Raw genomic sequence first — 18,084 nt, 5'->3', positions numbered from 1 at the left:
GCCCTTTCAATGTCGCTGCTAGAGGTGGTTATAGGTACTTCATCACGTTTACTGATGACTTCAGTAGATACGGTTATGTGTACCAGATGACACATAAGTCGGAATCCTTTGAAAAGTTCAAAGAATTCAAGAATGAAGTACAGAACCAGCTTGGCAAGAGTATTAAAATACTTCGATCCTATCGAGGTGGAGAATACCTTAGCCATGAGTTCCGTGACTATCTAGCTGAGTGTAGGATTCTATCCCAACTCACTCCTCCTGGAACACTACAGTGGAATGGTGTATCCGAACGGAGGAATCGTACCTTATTAGATATGGTACGATCTATGATGAGTCACACATATCTTCTGACATATCTATGGGGATATGCTCTAGACACGGCAGCTTTTATACTCAACCGAGTTCCATCCAAGGTCGTGATAAAGACACCATATAGGATATGGGCTGGGAGAGATGCCCAGGTGTCTTTCATGAGGATTTGGGGTTGTGAGGCTTACGATCGATGTCTCGTCTCAGACAAGTTAGGACCCAAATCCGACAAGTGCTATTTTATCGGATATCCCAAGGAAACTAAGGGATATTACTTCTACATTCCCAGTCAGCACAAGGTAGTTGTGGCAAAGACTGGGGTCTTTCTAGAAAGGGACTTTGTTTCTAGAAAGACTAGTGGGAGCACGTTCGATCTTGAAGAAGTTCAAGATGCGAACAATAGCACTGATGCCTCGATGGAAATTGAATTGGAACCATAAAGTGTTATGGATGATGTTGTTCCACAAAGAGTTGAGGAACAACAACCAGTTCAAGTAGAGTTCAAGAAGCTGTGATGAGACCAGATTCCGAGAAATGGCTAAAAGCCATGAGATCCGAGATGGAATCCATGTACACCAACCAAGTATGGACTTTGGTTGAACCACCTGAAGGGGTAAAACCCATTGGGTGTAAGTGGGTTTTTTAGAGAAAGACTGACATGGATGGACTTATCTATGAGGGATTTCTGCCGATGTCACATGGCGTGAGTCTTTCGAAGACTCAAGGTCCCTCTTCTAGAGAGAAGAGAGACCGCATGGATCAGATCCCTTATGCCTCAGCCATAGGGTCTATCATGTACGCCAGGCTATGTACTCGACCTGATGTCTCGTATGCTTTGAGCATGACGAGCAGATACCAGTCAGATCCAGGTGAAAGTCACTGGATAGCGGTCAAGAATATTCTTAAGTACTTATGAAGGACTAAAGAATATTTCTTAATATATAGAGGCAATGATGAGCTAACTGCAAAGGGTTACAGTGATGCCAGCTTCCAGACCGATCAGGATGATTAAAGATCACAGTCGAGGTTCGTGTTTTGCTTGAATGGTAGTGCTATGAGCTGTCTAGAACGTTTCCATCTCATTCGAGAGATTATCGATAGAGGAGATGTGAAGATTTGCAGAGTACCTACAGAGGCTAACATCACAGATCCCTTGACCAAGGCTTTGGCACAGAGAAAGCATGATGGTCACACTAGGTCATTAGGCCTTAGAGCCTATACTGATTGTCACTAGTGCTAGTGGGAGATTGTTAGTTAGAGCCCTAGAGCCAATCATTTGATGATTGTATGGACTCATGTATATCATATTCTTGTATATATATTAAGGCATTTGGTTTTGGTTATTATGCTTATTTGTATTAGTGCCAGATAAAATAAGTATAGTAACGTCCTTATGTAGAAGGTTCTTACCTATATCAATCGATTGGTTGAATCGATAGTGAGATGATATAGGGAACACTACTCTAAATCATTCCTAGTCGAGTATTAACATTCAGGGACAATGTTAATACAATAAGACTAGCATGTAGGTCATCTCGATGACTTGATCTCACAAGTCATGGATATAGAGATATCAAGCTGACACATGGGTATGCATTAGAGAATGTATACTGAATGACCCGCCATGAGAAAGTATCATGGATCGTTATATGAGTGTCATATACTTTCTCATGTGGCTATTAGTATGACTATTAGTCCTTAGACCTGAAGTCACCATGGATCCCTACATAAGGAGTTATGTACTTTGGTTTCGTCAAACGCCACCCATAAGTGGGTGGACTATAAAGGCGATTACTGGGTATATAACGAATTATGTAGAGGGATGTGAGTGATGTAGATGGGATCTATCCCTCCCATATGACGGGAGCGACATCGGTATTCTTGATAGAGTGAGACCACTAAGTGCATGGTCATGCCCAAATGAGTCAACATTAGATGTTGAGCTCATTTGATCGAGTGAGTCTACTTAGAGTTCAAGATTTAGATTGATTAGGGGATGACACGGTCTATGCCTCACATTGATCAATCTAGATATCTAGGATAGAAGGACAATGTCACATATTGTGAGGAGTCACAATTAGTAGTCACAAGGTGATGTTGGATCTCAACATTCTTGTAACTTGGGTAGCAATGATGTATTGTTAGATGCCGCTCATTGCTTATGTTTCTAAAGGAGTTTAGAAACATTGCCAACGTTACAAGAACCTATTGGGTCATACACAAAGAACAAGTGGATGGAGATTAGGTTCATATGATGAACCAATTGGATTAGGTTCATACGATGCACCAAAGATTGGATTCAAGTTAGACTTATTGAGTTAGACTCAATTAGATTCAATTGTTGAATGAGTCTAATTTAAATTTGATTCATTGAGTCAATTTATATTAATGAATTGAGATTCATTAAATTGAAATTGACTTGAATCAAAGGTTGGATTTAACTCAACAAGGAAGAAAATTGGTCAATTTTGACTTGACCAAATGGATGTTGAAACATCAAGTTTGACTTGATGCATTGCCACATCATGTAGGTTGACTCATCCTACATGGCATGACACATAGTTGCCACATCACCTCCACCTCATGAGGTGTGCCACCTCATGGAGGTTACACCTTCAATCTTTGCATTAATGTGGCCGGCCACATTAATGAGGGAGGTTTTCATTGTGTGGCCGGCCACACACTTTATGAGAGGAGTTTTTTATTTTGTGGTAATTATGTGTGTTGAATGTTTGATTCTTCTTCTTCCTTGGTCTCTTCTTTCTCCCTCTCTAGAGGTTGCCGTGTACTTTTTCATGGTGGAAGAAGGTGGGTGAGTGAATTAATCCAAGAAGTCCAAGAAGAAAGGTAATATTTTAGAGGAGTGTATTGTATTCTCTTCTTTGCTTTCCTTTCTTCTTCCTTTCCCATCCGAGAGCCCTAGAGAGAGTGCTATCACACTTGGGGTCTCTCTTCTCCTTCCTTGAGTGCTAGAGAGCACTCCTTGTTCGTGTGGATATCACTAGAGAAGTATCTACCTTGATACTTTGGAGATCCGACACGTACCTTGGACGAGCGGGAATTTTGCGAGGGCACGCTTCAAAGGTAAAAGTTCTCAACACATAGATCTAGGAGTAGATCTAAAATTTTGAAACTCGTACTCGTAATTTTTGTTCGGTTTTCCTTGCACGGATCTACGGCTTTGGGTGATTCGGGGTTTCCGCGACGCGAAAAGCGGTTTTCGCGGACCGAATAGCCCAACACTAAACTCATAAATTGTGCTAACACTTTATTTCGCAGGATCTATTTGTCTTGGACTAACCTTGTTTTGCAGGAAAGTTGTTCGCTGGAAAAAGGTGGTCCGGGCGCCCGGAGGGGATCCGGGCGCCCAGGAGGCACCCGGGCGCCCTGGAGGCAAAAATTATCCTGACCGCGCATCGCCACTTGGAGCTCGCTGGTTGGACTTGCCACGTCTCACCAGGGCACCTGGAAGGGATCCAGGGCGCCCTGAGCTTCATATAAAAGATGGGGCGGAGGCAGAGATCAGAATCAACTCAGAACTCTTAGACTACTTGCTCTACTGCTCTGCGCTCCTGCGACGCTAACGAAGATCTGACAATACACTCTCTTCCTCGTCTTTAATTCTTGTCGATATTTGTTTTATTTTCATTAGCATTTCTGTACTTTAAATTGTAATAATATTCGAACTGCTAGTGATTGCCCAACGAAAGTACTCAAGGAGTACGGGCCTTCGAGTAGGAGTCGTCACAGGCTCCGAACGAAGTAAAAAACATCATGTTCATCTGTCTAAGCTGTTTTATTTCCGCTGCGCTTAACTCTTTTATACTCGTTGTTTTTCGAATCGATATTCACCCCCCTCTATCGACGTTTCACGATCCAACAAGTGGTATCAGAGCAGGTACCGCTCTGATTTGGTGCAACCACCAATCAGACAGGGGGTGAAAATATTTTTTTTCTTCTTTTGCTTTACGCTTAATTCTAAGTTGATATTATTATTAATTTAGAAACTTTTCTTCTCGTTGCAATTAAATCTAAATTGGTGCAACACCAATTTAGATACAGCTATTATTTTTTTTCTCCCGCACTACTAATCCAAGACCAAGTCTTGGAATATTTTTTTTTCTTGTTTACTTGTGTGCAGGATGTCTCAACTAGAAGGATTTAGCACAGTACGACCTCCCCTTTTCAACGGGAATGAATTCTCCTACTAGAAGAAAAGAATGGAAGTATACATAAAGACGGATTACGATCAGTGGTTCAGCATTATAAAGGCCTACCGAGCTCCAACTGACAACTCCAGAAATCCACTAGACACGGAACAGTGGACTCCGGATATGAGGAAAAAGGCATCGACAGAAAACAAAGCAATCAACACGCTACATTGCGGCCTAACACGAGAAGAGCTAAATCGCGTCGGACCACATCAGAATGCTAAAGAATTGTGGGACAAACTGATCGAGTTGCACGAAGGAACAAGCGACGCGAAGGTAACAAAAAGAGACCTACTTTTAAATAAAATATTTAATATAAAAATGCAGGAAGGGGAAACTGTAAAATATCGAAAAAAATGACGAATAATGATAAGGGAGTTTTTCGGTATTTCTAGAAATTTTTCTGAAATTTTTCGGAGCTCGTATGAACAAGTTTACGGGGATAAAAATAGGGTCTGGGAAAGCCTATTTAGGTTACCCCATTTAAGTGAGGAAAAGTTGAATTATTATATATATTTCTTTTCTTTTATTTCTCTTGCCCCATTTTTCTTTTCCCGACCCGTGCCTCTCCCCGCGCCTCCTCTTCTCCCGAATTCTCCCGATCCTTCTGCCCTAACTGCTCCATCCACAGGCGCCACAAAAAACATCATCTTCTCCTCTCCATCTTCTTCATTGCGTCGGCCGCCACTGTGCCCTGCCGACACTGCTGCCCTCTCCCGACCCGAGCAGCGCCGCCATCCTTATGCCCTAGCGCCGGCCTCCTTCTCTTCCTTCCCAAGCCACACCAAGCGGTGCTACCACTTGAGGTCGAAGGGAGCAGCACCAACAGTCGATGCCCTCTCTGCTGCTGAGACAAGGAGCACACCTTCTTTTCCTCCTTCCTAGCGTCGGCCACAGCCGACGCCGCCACCAGCCACCCGATCGCCGGGCAACGACGCCGAAGCTCTTTCCTCTCCCTCTCACTCTCACAATGAGGAGCGCTCTCTCCTCTTCCGATTTACGACCGTTACTGCCCAAAGACGGCTGCTGGACGCCCGCCCGAGCACCGAGCCGATCTTTGCATAGGTCAGTGCCTTCATTCTTGATGTCTTCTTTATAGAGGGATTTAGTTCCAGGGAGAGTAGGTTGGTCGTAGGTGGGTAGCCGCGGCAACAGACCTTTGCTCCGGCCATTTCATCCACCCGCAACCACATCAGAGTTGGGTGAGTGCTAGGGCTCCGGTTGTCTTCTCCGATCAGGCACTGAATCTAGTTGTGAGCCACTAGAGATCACAACATATCTTGGTGAGTATCATGATGAGTTATAATTGAAATTAATCTAATTATGTGAACCAATTAGAGGAGAATTAGGGCTTGTGTGGGCTAGACCTGATTAATAAGGTGTTGGGATTAATAGAAGTTGAACATTAATTAAGATTAATTAATGACCCTTCAATTAGGGGTTTCCCTGATTAGGTTATGGTTCCAATTGGAGATTTGATTTAGCTAATTAATTTATATGTAATTAGCTAAATATGTATATCATGTATTACAGGACTTTGATTCGAGATGGCGTCTCGACACGCGATCTATTTCGGATATGATCTCCATTTTTTTGAGGCGGGTACCTTGACTTATCTTTTAGATAATGTCTTGTTGATATGCTTAGTAGGTTATAACCTTTAGTAATAATTATGTTCATCATTGTTTCGGTACGTCACTACTGGATACTTGTTACATGCTTGTTTGCTCACCTGTTATGCATTTTATGCTAGTACCCACATGATTATATATATGCTCAGATAGGTAGTGACATACCATGTTTGTTATGTTCAGGAACTAGGTTTTTGATATCCTATCTGACCTGTGTACTTGAGATCTTGGTATTTGACCATCGACATTACGGTACTCATTTTATATATATGGACATGGTTATGCTGATCAGTTTATTGCTATGCTTAGTGTCATGCATCATGATTGCATGCTGCGCGATTGTTAGCTCCACTATGGTTGAGCGCATCGCCAGTTACATATACTGCACACACCACCACTCATGGATTAGTGGTATATCAGGCAGGTGTGTGGCAGTTCTGCTGTTTGGCTCCATTGGTCAGGTGACTCAGCGTGGTAGCCGGCAGACAGTTCCGCTGGCATTTAGTGTAGCAGCGTAGTAGCCGGCAGACGGTGGACTCTGTTTGGCTCCGTTGGTCAGGTGACTCAGCGTGGTAGCCGGCAGAGATACCTCCCCGTTATCGTATACCGGGAGATGAGAGCATTGAGATCCCCCATTTATGATTTGGGGTCAGAGGACAGGAGTACTCCGATAGCATCCCGTTCACTCACTCACTCATCAAGTGTAGTGATGGTAGAGTGCACGGTTGTCACAGCCCTACCCACTCGGCCTCACTATTGTGTGTGAGATGACTGACTGGCGTCAGGGGTGACCAGGACGCATCATTGGCATCATACGCATTTATGCATTTACTGCTTGTGTTTGCTGCACTTATATGCTGCATTTGGATGGATGCATATATTTGACATGCATACAGGATTTATGACACTTCCGGTCTGACGACCTGATTATTCTGATAGGTGGCCCTGGTGAGTACAGTACTCTTCAACCTTTTCTATTATGCATTACCTTCTTTTGTTCAGGAGACTGTACTCCATAGTTATTACTATTTGTTATAGTTTACTATACATGTCAACTAGGTATCTGCTGAGTTGTTGAACTCACCCCCGTGGACAATATCTTTTTTAGGTACTAGGTTATTTATGGAGACGCTTGGAGTATCCTGGCTGCCGGTCCCCACGTCACATCAGAAGACCTGTCTCTGCCTTTGTTTATTGTTATTTTTGGTATATGTATTTGTGTACTTAGCATTGTATTCCGGTTTTGTGTTCGGAGTGTTGTTTTGGTTGTGTAGTGTAAGCCTAGCCGGCTAGCAGTGTTTTATTTGGTTTTGTATGGGCTTGTATTTTATGTTTATCCGCTGTATTGGTTTTGTTTCAGCCGTGTAGGCTGATGATATATATATAACTGCGTGGTTGTGTGTATATTCCAGCCGCCTGTGGCTGATGTATATTATGCTTGTAGAAATACTTCAGATTGTCACCCGTACAGGGGAGGTGCTGCCGAAATTTCTTCGGACAGGGTCTCCTCTGGGGCGTGACAGAAACGGTAAGTCAACTGCATGCAAGAATCAAGGACGTCCTCAACGGACTCCACGCGATAGGCCACCAGATGGAAAACAGAGATTTAATAAGGTACGCACTAAATGCTTTTCCTCGTAATAGCTTGTGGACATCAATCGTAGATACCTACAAAATTTCAAAAAATTTATCTAAGTTAAAATTAGATGAGCTTTTTTGTGAGTTAGAATTACATAAACAAACTAATGCTGGAGCCGAGAAAGGTATTGCTTTATTTGCAGGCTCATCCAAAGAAAAAAAGAACAAGCCTGAATCTGAAGAAGATTCTGATCAAGATACCGAAGACGAAGAACACCTGGTGAACCTGGTAAGAAAAATGTTCACCAGGAGAAAAAGAAGCTTCAGCAAGAAGGACCTTCAAAAGATCGGTTCTCCCTCGGAACAAAAGAACGTGACGTGCTTCGGATGCAACAAAAAGGGGCACTACAAGAACGAATGCCCAAGACTGAAGTTCGACAAACCGAAGCCAACCAAAAAGGCACTCAAAGCAACGTGGGACGACTCCTCGGACGAATCGGAGGCAGAAGAGCAGAAACACCAGAGCCATCTCGCGCTGATGGCCCGCGAAGCTGAAACGGAAGACGAGTCGGAAGATGAAGAAGGGTCTGAACCTAAATCAAGCCACGAGTCCGGACTCGTTTCCGAAGGCCCGGATGAGGTACATTCTAATTTAAATAAAAAGTTTTTTAAAATTATTTCCTGCTTAAATAGTAAGTTCATTAAAATAGAAAATGAAAACAAATCACTCCTTGAGGAAAATCAAGGTCTCAAGGAACAAATAAAAAATTTAAATCCAACTCAAGATCTAATACTTGAAGAGAATTCATCATTAAAATCAGAAATTAATAACTTAAAAGAAATACTAGAAAAATTCACTACAAGATCAAAAAATCTAGACTTAATCTTGAACAATCAAAAGGCATGTTATAATAAAATCGGACTTGGATACAAGTCGAACTCAAATAAAACCTTTAAGTCATTAATAATCAAATACAAATCAACTAATCAAGCTTGGGTTCCGAAAGCGTGTTTGACCAAGCAAGTAGGAATCAATCAATATTACATACCTAAAGAAAAAATATATTATATAAACTCGAATAAACTAAATGAAAAACCAAAACACAAATCAAAGAAATCAAAATTTAAAAATATTAAAACTCAACAAAATATAAATTATCACCAAGTTAATTATAACTATAAAAGGAATCGACACAAATCTAAAATGAAAATTTAAATTAAACGCTAATAATTCAGGGGGAGGCTCCAGAATAGCTGGCACCTCCAAGACTAACTTACCCGACAGGGTAATTAGGATTAGTTAAAGAGACCAAGTTTAACTTGAATCATGGTACTGATGAAATTTTTGGATGATAGTACGTTAGGGAAGCTTGGGCATCGCATGTCTAGAAAGATATGGATTTGATCTGGTGCATTTGGCCAAGTGGAACTGACCGAAGCTACCCTTAAATGGATCCTAACTAGTTAGACCAAGATTTAGTACTAAGCTCCGTGGATAGGACTATTCGGAAAACCTCGAAAGGTTGGTTACTTCTAATGACGTCCATGTGACTCACCAAGCTTAGAAGTTTATCCGAAGAATGTCTATTTGTAGAGACCAAAACTAAATTTGAATCTAACCCAAGTTAAACTAAACTCCATAATTAAAATCCAACCCGTCTCACAAAATTATAGGATTCTCTGATTGAAAACTTAAATAAGGTGAGATGACTAAGGATAAAAATTAAATTTCAAATTTCAAATTAAATTAAAATTAAATTTTGAATTTAAAAATAAATTAAAATTAAAATTCGTATTTCAAATTTAAATTAAATTTCGAATTAAATTAATTAAATTCAAATTCAAATTAAATTAATCAAATTAAATTTTGAACTGAATTAGTTAAGTTAAATTTTGAACTAATCAAATTTTGAATTAAATTACGACTAATTATTTTTAATTTTAAAACCAAATTAACCTCAAAAACTATTTTAAAAATTATTTTAACTTTAAAAACTATTTTAAAAAATTATTTTAAAACGAAATTAACCTAAAAAAACTATTTTTAAGACTAACCTTAAATCCTACTCATTGTAGGAAACCAAGTGGATTTTGGACAGTGGTTGCTCCAAACACATGACTGGAGATCACACCAAGTTCACTCAACTCACCTACAAAAGCTTAGGAACAGTTGCCTTTGGAAATAACGGCAAACTCAAGGTGATCGGAATAGGTAATATTGAACTAAAAATAGATTTCATAATTACAAATGTTCTACTTGTCGAGAATTTTAAATACAATCTCCTGAGTATAAGTCAATTGTGTGATACTAGGTATAAGGTTAAATTTCTATCCACAGAGTGTTTAATCAAACATCTAGATAATCCTACTATAAGCCTAAAAGGTTTTAGAAAAGACAACATCTATGCTATCAACTTAACCACCTCTTCAATTAAGTGTTATTTAACACAAAAAGAAGAGACTTGGTTATGGCATAGGAGAATGTCTCACACCAACTTTAGAAATATAAGCAAATTAAATGGACTCGTGAGAGGCTTACCGAAATTACCTAACCTAGATTCAACCATATGTAATGCTTGTCAACAAGGTAAACAAACAAAATCCACTCAAAAACCAACCAATCAACCACAAACCTACTCGATATTAGAACTTCTACATTTAGACCTTTTTGACTCCCATGGGGTCAAATCCATAAATGGAAACTTATACTGCTTAGTAATAATAGATGACTATTCTAGGTTTACTTGGGTTAAATTCTTAAAACATAAAGACGAAACTTTTGAAATCTTTGCAAACAAATTGAAAACGAAAAAGATATTAAAATTAAAAGAATTAGGAGTGACAACGGGGGAGAATTTAAAAATCCTAATTTCAACAAGTTCTGTCTTGAGAATGGCTACCATCACGAATTTTCGTGTCCTAAAACCCCCCAACAAAATGGAATTGTAGAAAGAAAAAATAGAACTTTACTAGAAGCCTCTAGAACTATGTTAAATGAATATAACCTACCTAAATATTTTTGGGCAGAAGCTGTAAGTACAGCCTGCTATGTGTAAAATAGAACAACATTAAATAAAAGACATAATAAAACTTTCTTTCAAATATTTTATAACAAACAACCCAACATAAAATATTTTAAAGTATTTGGGTGTCCAGCCTACATCTTAAATACTAGAGAACACTTAGGAAAATTTACCTCTAAAATAGAAAATGAAATTTTTGTAGGATATTCTCTAAACAGTAGGGGTTACAGAATATATAATAAAATTATGCTAAAAATCGAGGAAACCACAAATGTAAAATTTGAAGAAACCCAAGAACAAACTCAACTTCTACCTGTTGAAAATAATAATCCTGAAGAAACTAATCAATCCCTAGATCATGAAGAAGATGAACACACTCAAGCAAATCAACCTCCTAGAACTATAAGAATCAACCCTAACCATCCAACTGATCAAATAATTGGTGACCCAGACCTAAGGGTTCAGACCAGATCATCCTTTAGGAACCTAAGTCAAATTTCCCTGATTTCAAAAATTGAACCCAAAACTGTAGCTGAATCCCTACTTGATCTAGATTGGATCATCGCTATGCAAGAGGAACTAGCTCAATTTGAGCGTCATGAAGTTTGGGATCTAGTACCACCACCTAAAGATAAGAAAATAATAGAAACAAAATGGGTATTTAGAAACAAATTAAGTGAATCTGGGGAAATTACTAGGAATAAAGCTAGGCTAGTTGCCAAAGGGTTCAGTCAAGTTGAAGGACTTGACTACGATGAAACCTATGCCCCAGTAGCCAGATTAGAATCCATTAGAATGTTACTAAGTTATGCAGCCCATAAGGGATTCAAACTATATCAAATGGATGTTAAATCAGCCTTTCTCAATGGACTAATAAAAGAAGAAGTTTATGTAGGTCAGCCTCCTGGATTTGAAAATCTAGAACATCCTGATTATGTTTTTAAATTAAAGAAAGCATTATATGGACTTAAACAAGCACCTAGGGCATGGTATGAAAGGCTGACATCTTACTTAACATCCAAAGGATTCAACCAAGGTCAAATTGACCTAACCTTGTTTGTTAAATTACTAAAAAATGACATATTTATAGCACAAATATATGTAGATGATATAATATTTGGTTCAACTAACTCAGACTTTTTAGAAGAATTTATCAACCTAATGGAACAAGAATTTGAAATGAGTTTAGTAGGAAAATCGACATATTTTCTAGGATTACAAATTAAACAAACAAATGAAGGAAATTACATTTATCAACATAAATACACTAAAGAATTACTTAAAAAATTCGGAATGGAAAATACAAAAGAAATAAAAACACCCATGGCAGTAAACACAATCTTAGACAATGACCCAAATGGAAAACCAGTAGATCTAAAGTATTATAGAAGTGCAATAGGCAGTCTACTCTACTTAACTGTAAGCCGACCTGATATCTTATTTGCAGTTAGTATGTGTGCAAGATACCAAACCTGTACTAAAGAATCCCATTTGACTCAAGTCAAAAGGATTTTTAGATATCTTAAGGGAACAACAAACGTAGGAATTTGGTATCCTAGGACCAGTGACTTTGAATTAATGGGATATTCTGATTCTGATTATGCTGGATGCAAATTAGACCACAAAAGCACAAGTGGTGGATGTCAACTACTAGGCCCATCACTTGTTAGCTGGTTTAGTAGAAAGCAACATTGTGTTGCACTATCTACAACTGAGATAGAATACATAGCCATAGGAGAATGTGTAGCCCAATTATTATGGATGATGCACACCTTAAAAGACTTCAACTTAAAAATCACAAATGTAAAAGTTTTAATTGACAATATTATCTCAATAAATTTAACAAAAAATCCAGTACTTCATTCAAGAACCAAACACATTGAAATCAGGCACCACTTTATTAGGGATCATGTTACTAAGGGTAATATTGAGCTCAAATACGTTGAGTCCAAGTCAAACTTAGCTGACATATTCACTAAACCACTCCCTGAAAATGAATTTAGCCATCTACGTAGAAAACTAGGAATGTGTCTAATAGACTAGGAGTTTCGAATTTCAAAAATATTTTCAAAAATGATTGTTTTCAACTCATAGGTTAAAACATATTTTGTTTTCAAAACTTTCCTATTTTTAGATTTTTAAATGTTTTTTAGCCTTAGACTAGTTCAAAATCCTTAGAGAACATGTACCCATAGGACTAGTTTTGAGCATCTCACCAAAACCCTAGGCTTACCTTGCTTGTGTTTGACGAACATAGAAAGAGGTGAGATGCATAGGCCACTTGCCTAAGACTTAAGATGCTTATTTCAGTGCATCGACATAAGTCTGGGCGTTAAATACAAAATATATATTAATCAAGTTAAGGTTGACCTTAATTTGACTAACCAAGTGAAAGCTGCTATCTTTTGATAAGTCAGTCAGTAACAAACTGGTTAGACATTTGATTTAATGTCAGGTTCAGGGGGAGAAATAAAACTACTTCAGTTTTTCAAATTAAACTTTAAAATTATTTTTGACTCAACTTGATTAAAAATATGCAAATTTTTTTTTTGAAAAGTTGATTCTGAAAAAGAATTTTACAAAATTATTTTTGAAAACTCTTGTGTCTACTTTGAATATTTTAAAACTATGTTTGCAAACTAACTCTTATACAATCAAGTTGTTTTGGGTTTCATTTTTTATTGAGAATTGATTTTGAATATTAGATTTAACTTAGTTTTGAAAATTAAAAATCTACTTCTCAAAATTTGATTGTACTTAATTTGAAAGTTAAATTTTGCAAAATTGCTCTGTTATTGAAAATTGTGGAAATGAGATTTTTTTTCAAAAACTTAAGTTTACAAATTAAATCTTTTACAAACTTAGTGTTGAAAATAAATTTCAATCAGTTTTCAAATATAATCGTTTTCAAACTCAGTTTTAGAATTTTTTTGAAAAGCATTACAAAAACTTGTGTTGAAAAATTTAAAATTTGATCTTGAAATTTAGAACTTATACACTTGTGTGTGAGATTTTGTCTAAACTTAGTTATTTTTCTAAAAGCTAAAGCTTTAAACAAGTTTTCAAAAGTTTAAACTCCCCCAGATTATCTTGACATTTTTTTTGTCTAAAGTCTATGCTTAGTTTATCCATGCTTATTTTTGATGAATGCCAAAGGGGGAGGAGGGTTAGGTGGTTAAGTTAGCTGAACCAAACTGAAAATACAAACTAACTTAAAAACCACATTAAATGCATGTTGTTTTATGCATATGTTTACACTAACTTAACCAGGTTGTCATTCCATCAAAAAGGGGGAGATTGTTGGTGCGGTTTGCACTAACGATTTAACCCAGGTTTTGATGAATGACAAATCAGGTTAAGTTAGCTTGTTGTTGTCTAAACACTCTGATCGAGTGTGCAGGAAAAGTCCAGACAGATCGACGGGCTGATCAGATGTCTGGCACGAAGCCCAACTAGGTCGATGGGCTGACCGGATAGCTGGCGAGAAGTCCAAGCGGGTCGACGGGCTGACTGGACGCTTGGTGAGAGGTCCAGCTAGGTCGACGGGCTGACCAGATAGCTGGCGAGAAGTCCAGACGGGTCGAAGGGCTGACCGGACGTCTGGCAGGTAAGTAAGGTAAGTCACTGGAGGGGAGTGACTGTGAGGACGCGTTCCCGGGAAGGGAACATTAGGCGTCGATCCGGCTTAGATCCATTTCGGATATCTAAGTCGAGATCGTGAATAGATTCCGGTCTCGGAAAGACGGAATCTAGGTCATACTCTGTTTTGCTAAGTCATACTTCTTATACTAAACTCATAAACTGTGCTAACACTTTATTTCGCAGGATCTATTTGTCTCGGACTAACCTTGTTTTGCAGGAAAGTTGTTCGCTGGAAAAAGATGGTTTGGGTGCCCGGAGGGGATCCGGGCGCCCTGGAGGCACCCGGGCGCCCTGGAGGCAAAAATTATCCTGACCGCGCATCGCCACTTGGAGCTCGCTGGTTGGACTTGCCACGTCTCACCAGGGCGCCTGGAAGGGATCCAGGGCGCCCCGAGCTTCATATTAAAGATGGGGCGGAGGCAGAGATAAGAATCAACTCAGAACTCTTAGACTGCTTGCTCTACTGCTCTGCGCTCCTGCGACGCTAACGAAGATCCGACAATACGCTCTCATCCTCGTCTTTAATTCTTGTCGGAATTTATTTTATTTTCATTAGCATTTCTGTACTTTAAATTATAATAATATTCGAACTGCTAGTGATTGCCCAACGAAAGTACTCAAGGAGTATGGGCCTTCGAGTAGGAGTCGTCACAGGCTCCGAACGAAGTAAAAAACATCGTGTTCATCTGTCTAAGCTATTTTATTTCCGCTGTGCTTAACTCTTTTATACTCGTTGTTTTTCGAATCGATATTCACTCCCCCCCCCCCCTCTATCGACGTTTCATGATCCAACAAGAACGAGTCAGACTGATGCTCTGAATGCTGAGGCCAGAAATAGCACTTAACGTGAGTAGTGGGACTCACCGACCACAGACTGGTGAAGCGCTGGTCAGCAAGGCGTTAGTCACTGAGCATTATCTAAACAGCATCAAGGCACAATAAATGCAACACAAGCCAGTCAAGATAGAAGTCAAGACAGTGGGGAGTCAGAAACCCCAAGCAAGTAAGCATAATAGAAGGACAAAAGAAAGACCCATGCAGGAGGAAGTTTTGATAGTCTACGAGTATCCAGAGGTATTCCCAGAAGAGCTACCTGGACCACCTCCCAACAGAGAAGTGGAATTTGAAATTGAATTGGTTCCTGGTACTAGTCCAATTTCAAAAGCTCCGTACCGAATGTCCCCAGCAGAGTTGAAAGAGTTACAAGAACAACATCAGGAGCTGCTTGATAAGGGTTTCATCCGCCCTAGTCATTCACCATGGGGAGCTCCGGTGTTGTTTGTTAAGAAGAAAGACGGATCTATGTGGATGTGCATAGATTATAGAGTGCTGAACAAAGTGACAATTAAGAATAAGTACTCTCTTCCCAGAATAGATGATCTATTTGATCAGTTAAAGGGGGTAACAGGGTTCTCTAAGATAGATCTGCGCTCTGGGTACCATCAGTTGAAAGTGAAGGAAAGTGATATACCCAGAACAACTTTCAGGACCAGATACGTACACTATGAGTTCATAGTCATGCCTTTTGGTGCGACTAATGTACCTGCAGTCTTCATAGACTTGATGAACAGAGTGTTCAGAGAATACCTTGACAAATTTGTCATCGTGTTCATCGACAACGTTTTAGTCTATTTCAGAACTCTAGAGGAGCATGACACGCACTTGAGAATAGTCCTGTAGACCCTACAGCAGAAACAACTTTATGCTAAATTCTCGAAGTGTGAGTTCTGGTTAAATCAGGTGGTGTTTCTAGGTCACATTATTTCTAAAGAAGGCATCCAAGTGGATCCTGCCAAGATAGAAGCGGTCAATAACTGGAGCAGACCCAAGAATGCTAGGGAGATCAGAAGTTTCCTTGGTTTAGCTGGGTACTACAGGAAATTTGTGGAGGACTTTTCCATGATAGCCTCTCCACTAACAGCCCTCACTAGAAAGAACAAGAAGTTTGAATGGTCAGACAAATGTGAGCAGAGTTTCCAAGAGCTAAAGAAGAGACTGACCAGTGCTCCTATCCTGATAGTTCCAGAAAGTGACAGGAGTTTTGACATCTACAGTGATGCTTCCAATATGGGCCTAGGAGCTGTACTCATGCAAGAAGGAAACGGTATAGCTTATGCTTCCAGACAACTCAAAGATTATGAGAAGAACTACCCACTCATGATCTGGAGCTGGCAGCGGTGGTCTTTGCACTGAAACTCTGGCGACATTATTTGTACGGAATTCAGTGCAGAATCTTCACCGACCATCAGAGTTTAAAGTATTTCTTCACCCAGAAAGACTTAAACATGAGACAGTGCAGGTGGCTGGAGTTGGTCAAAGACTATGACTGTGAAATCCTCTACCACCCAGGTAAAGCTAACAAAGTGGCAGATGCATTAAGCAGGAAGTCCAGTGCACTCTTGATGTCTTTGTCATCATTAGCCCTGCCACTGCAGAAGGAGTTGTTAAATTTTGGATTGGAAATTATTGATGGGCAACTCTCTGCATTGACCTTAGAGTCAACCCTGCTTGAGGATATACAGAGAAAGCAAAGTGAAGATACAGATATCTAAAAGATCAAGCAAGGGATACAAAAAGAAGAAAATTCGGAGTTTCGAGTATCAGACAGTGGAATTCTTTATCAGGGGAGCCGCCTTTGTGTCCCCAATGATGAAGAACTGAGAAAGAAAATTTTAGAAGAAGCTCATAGTACACCTTACTCCATGCATCATGTTTCCACCAAGAAGTATCAGGATGTGAAACAGAGATTCTGGTGGTCTAGACTCAAAAGAGATGTTGCAAAATATGTCAGTACCTGCTTGACATGTCAGAGGGTCAAAGCAGAGCACCAGAGATCAGGAGGAGTTCTACAGCCTCTTTCCAATACCAGAGTGGAAGTGGGAAGACATATCCATGGACTTTATAATAGGTCTTCCAAGAACCACGAACGGATATGACGCAATATGGGTAGTAGTGGACAGATTGACCAAGTCTGCCCATTTTCTAGCCATCAAGGTGTCCCACTCTATAGAGCAGTTGGCACAACTATATGTTAAGGAGGTGATCAGACTTCATGGAGTTCCAAAATCTATTGTGTCTGATAGAGATGGGCGCTTCACCTCTCATTTTTGGGATTGTGTTCAGAATGCACTAGGCACCAAACTCAAGTTCAGCACAGCCTTTCATCCTCACACTGATGGACAGACAGAGCGAGTAAATCAGATTTTAGAAGATATGCTCAGGGCTTGTGCACTATATTTCAAGGGAAGTTGGTGCAAGTATATGTGCTTAGCTGAGTTTGCCTACAACAATAGTTATCAGGTCACTATCAAGATGGCACCTTACGAGGCACTGTATGGCAGGAAGTGCAGATCACCCATTTGCTGGCAAGAAGCAGGTGAAAGGAAAGAAATGGAAGTAGAGCTGGGCATTTAGACAGAGCTGATAGATGAGACTACTCAGGCTATCGAGAAGATCAGACAGAGAATTGAGACTGCCCAGAGTAGACAGAAGAGTTATGCTGACATACGCCATAGGCCACTTGAGTTTCAAGTAGGGGATTCAGTTTTTCTCAAAGTCGCTCCTATGAAGGGAGTGGTGAGATTTGGCAAAAAGGACAAGTTAAGTCCTCGCTATGTAGGGCCCTACCCGATTACAGAGAGGATTGGGAAGGTAGCTTACAAGATGGACTTACCACAAGACATGTCAGCC

Source organism: Zingiber officinale, chromosome 5A, assembly GCF_018446385.1.
Source record: "Zingiber officinale cultivar Zhangliang chromosome 5A, Zo_v1.1, whole genome shotgun sequence".
NCBI classification, from domain to species: domain Eukaryota; kingdom Viridiplantae; phylum Streptophyta; class Magnoliopsida; order Zingiberales; family Zingiberaceae; genus Zingiber; species Zingiber officinale.
The sequence above is the reverse complement of the archived record's forward strand: the minus strand, read 5'-3'. Positions refer to the sequence as shown.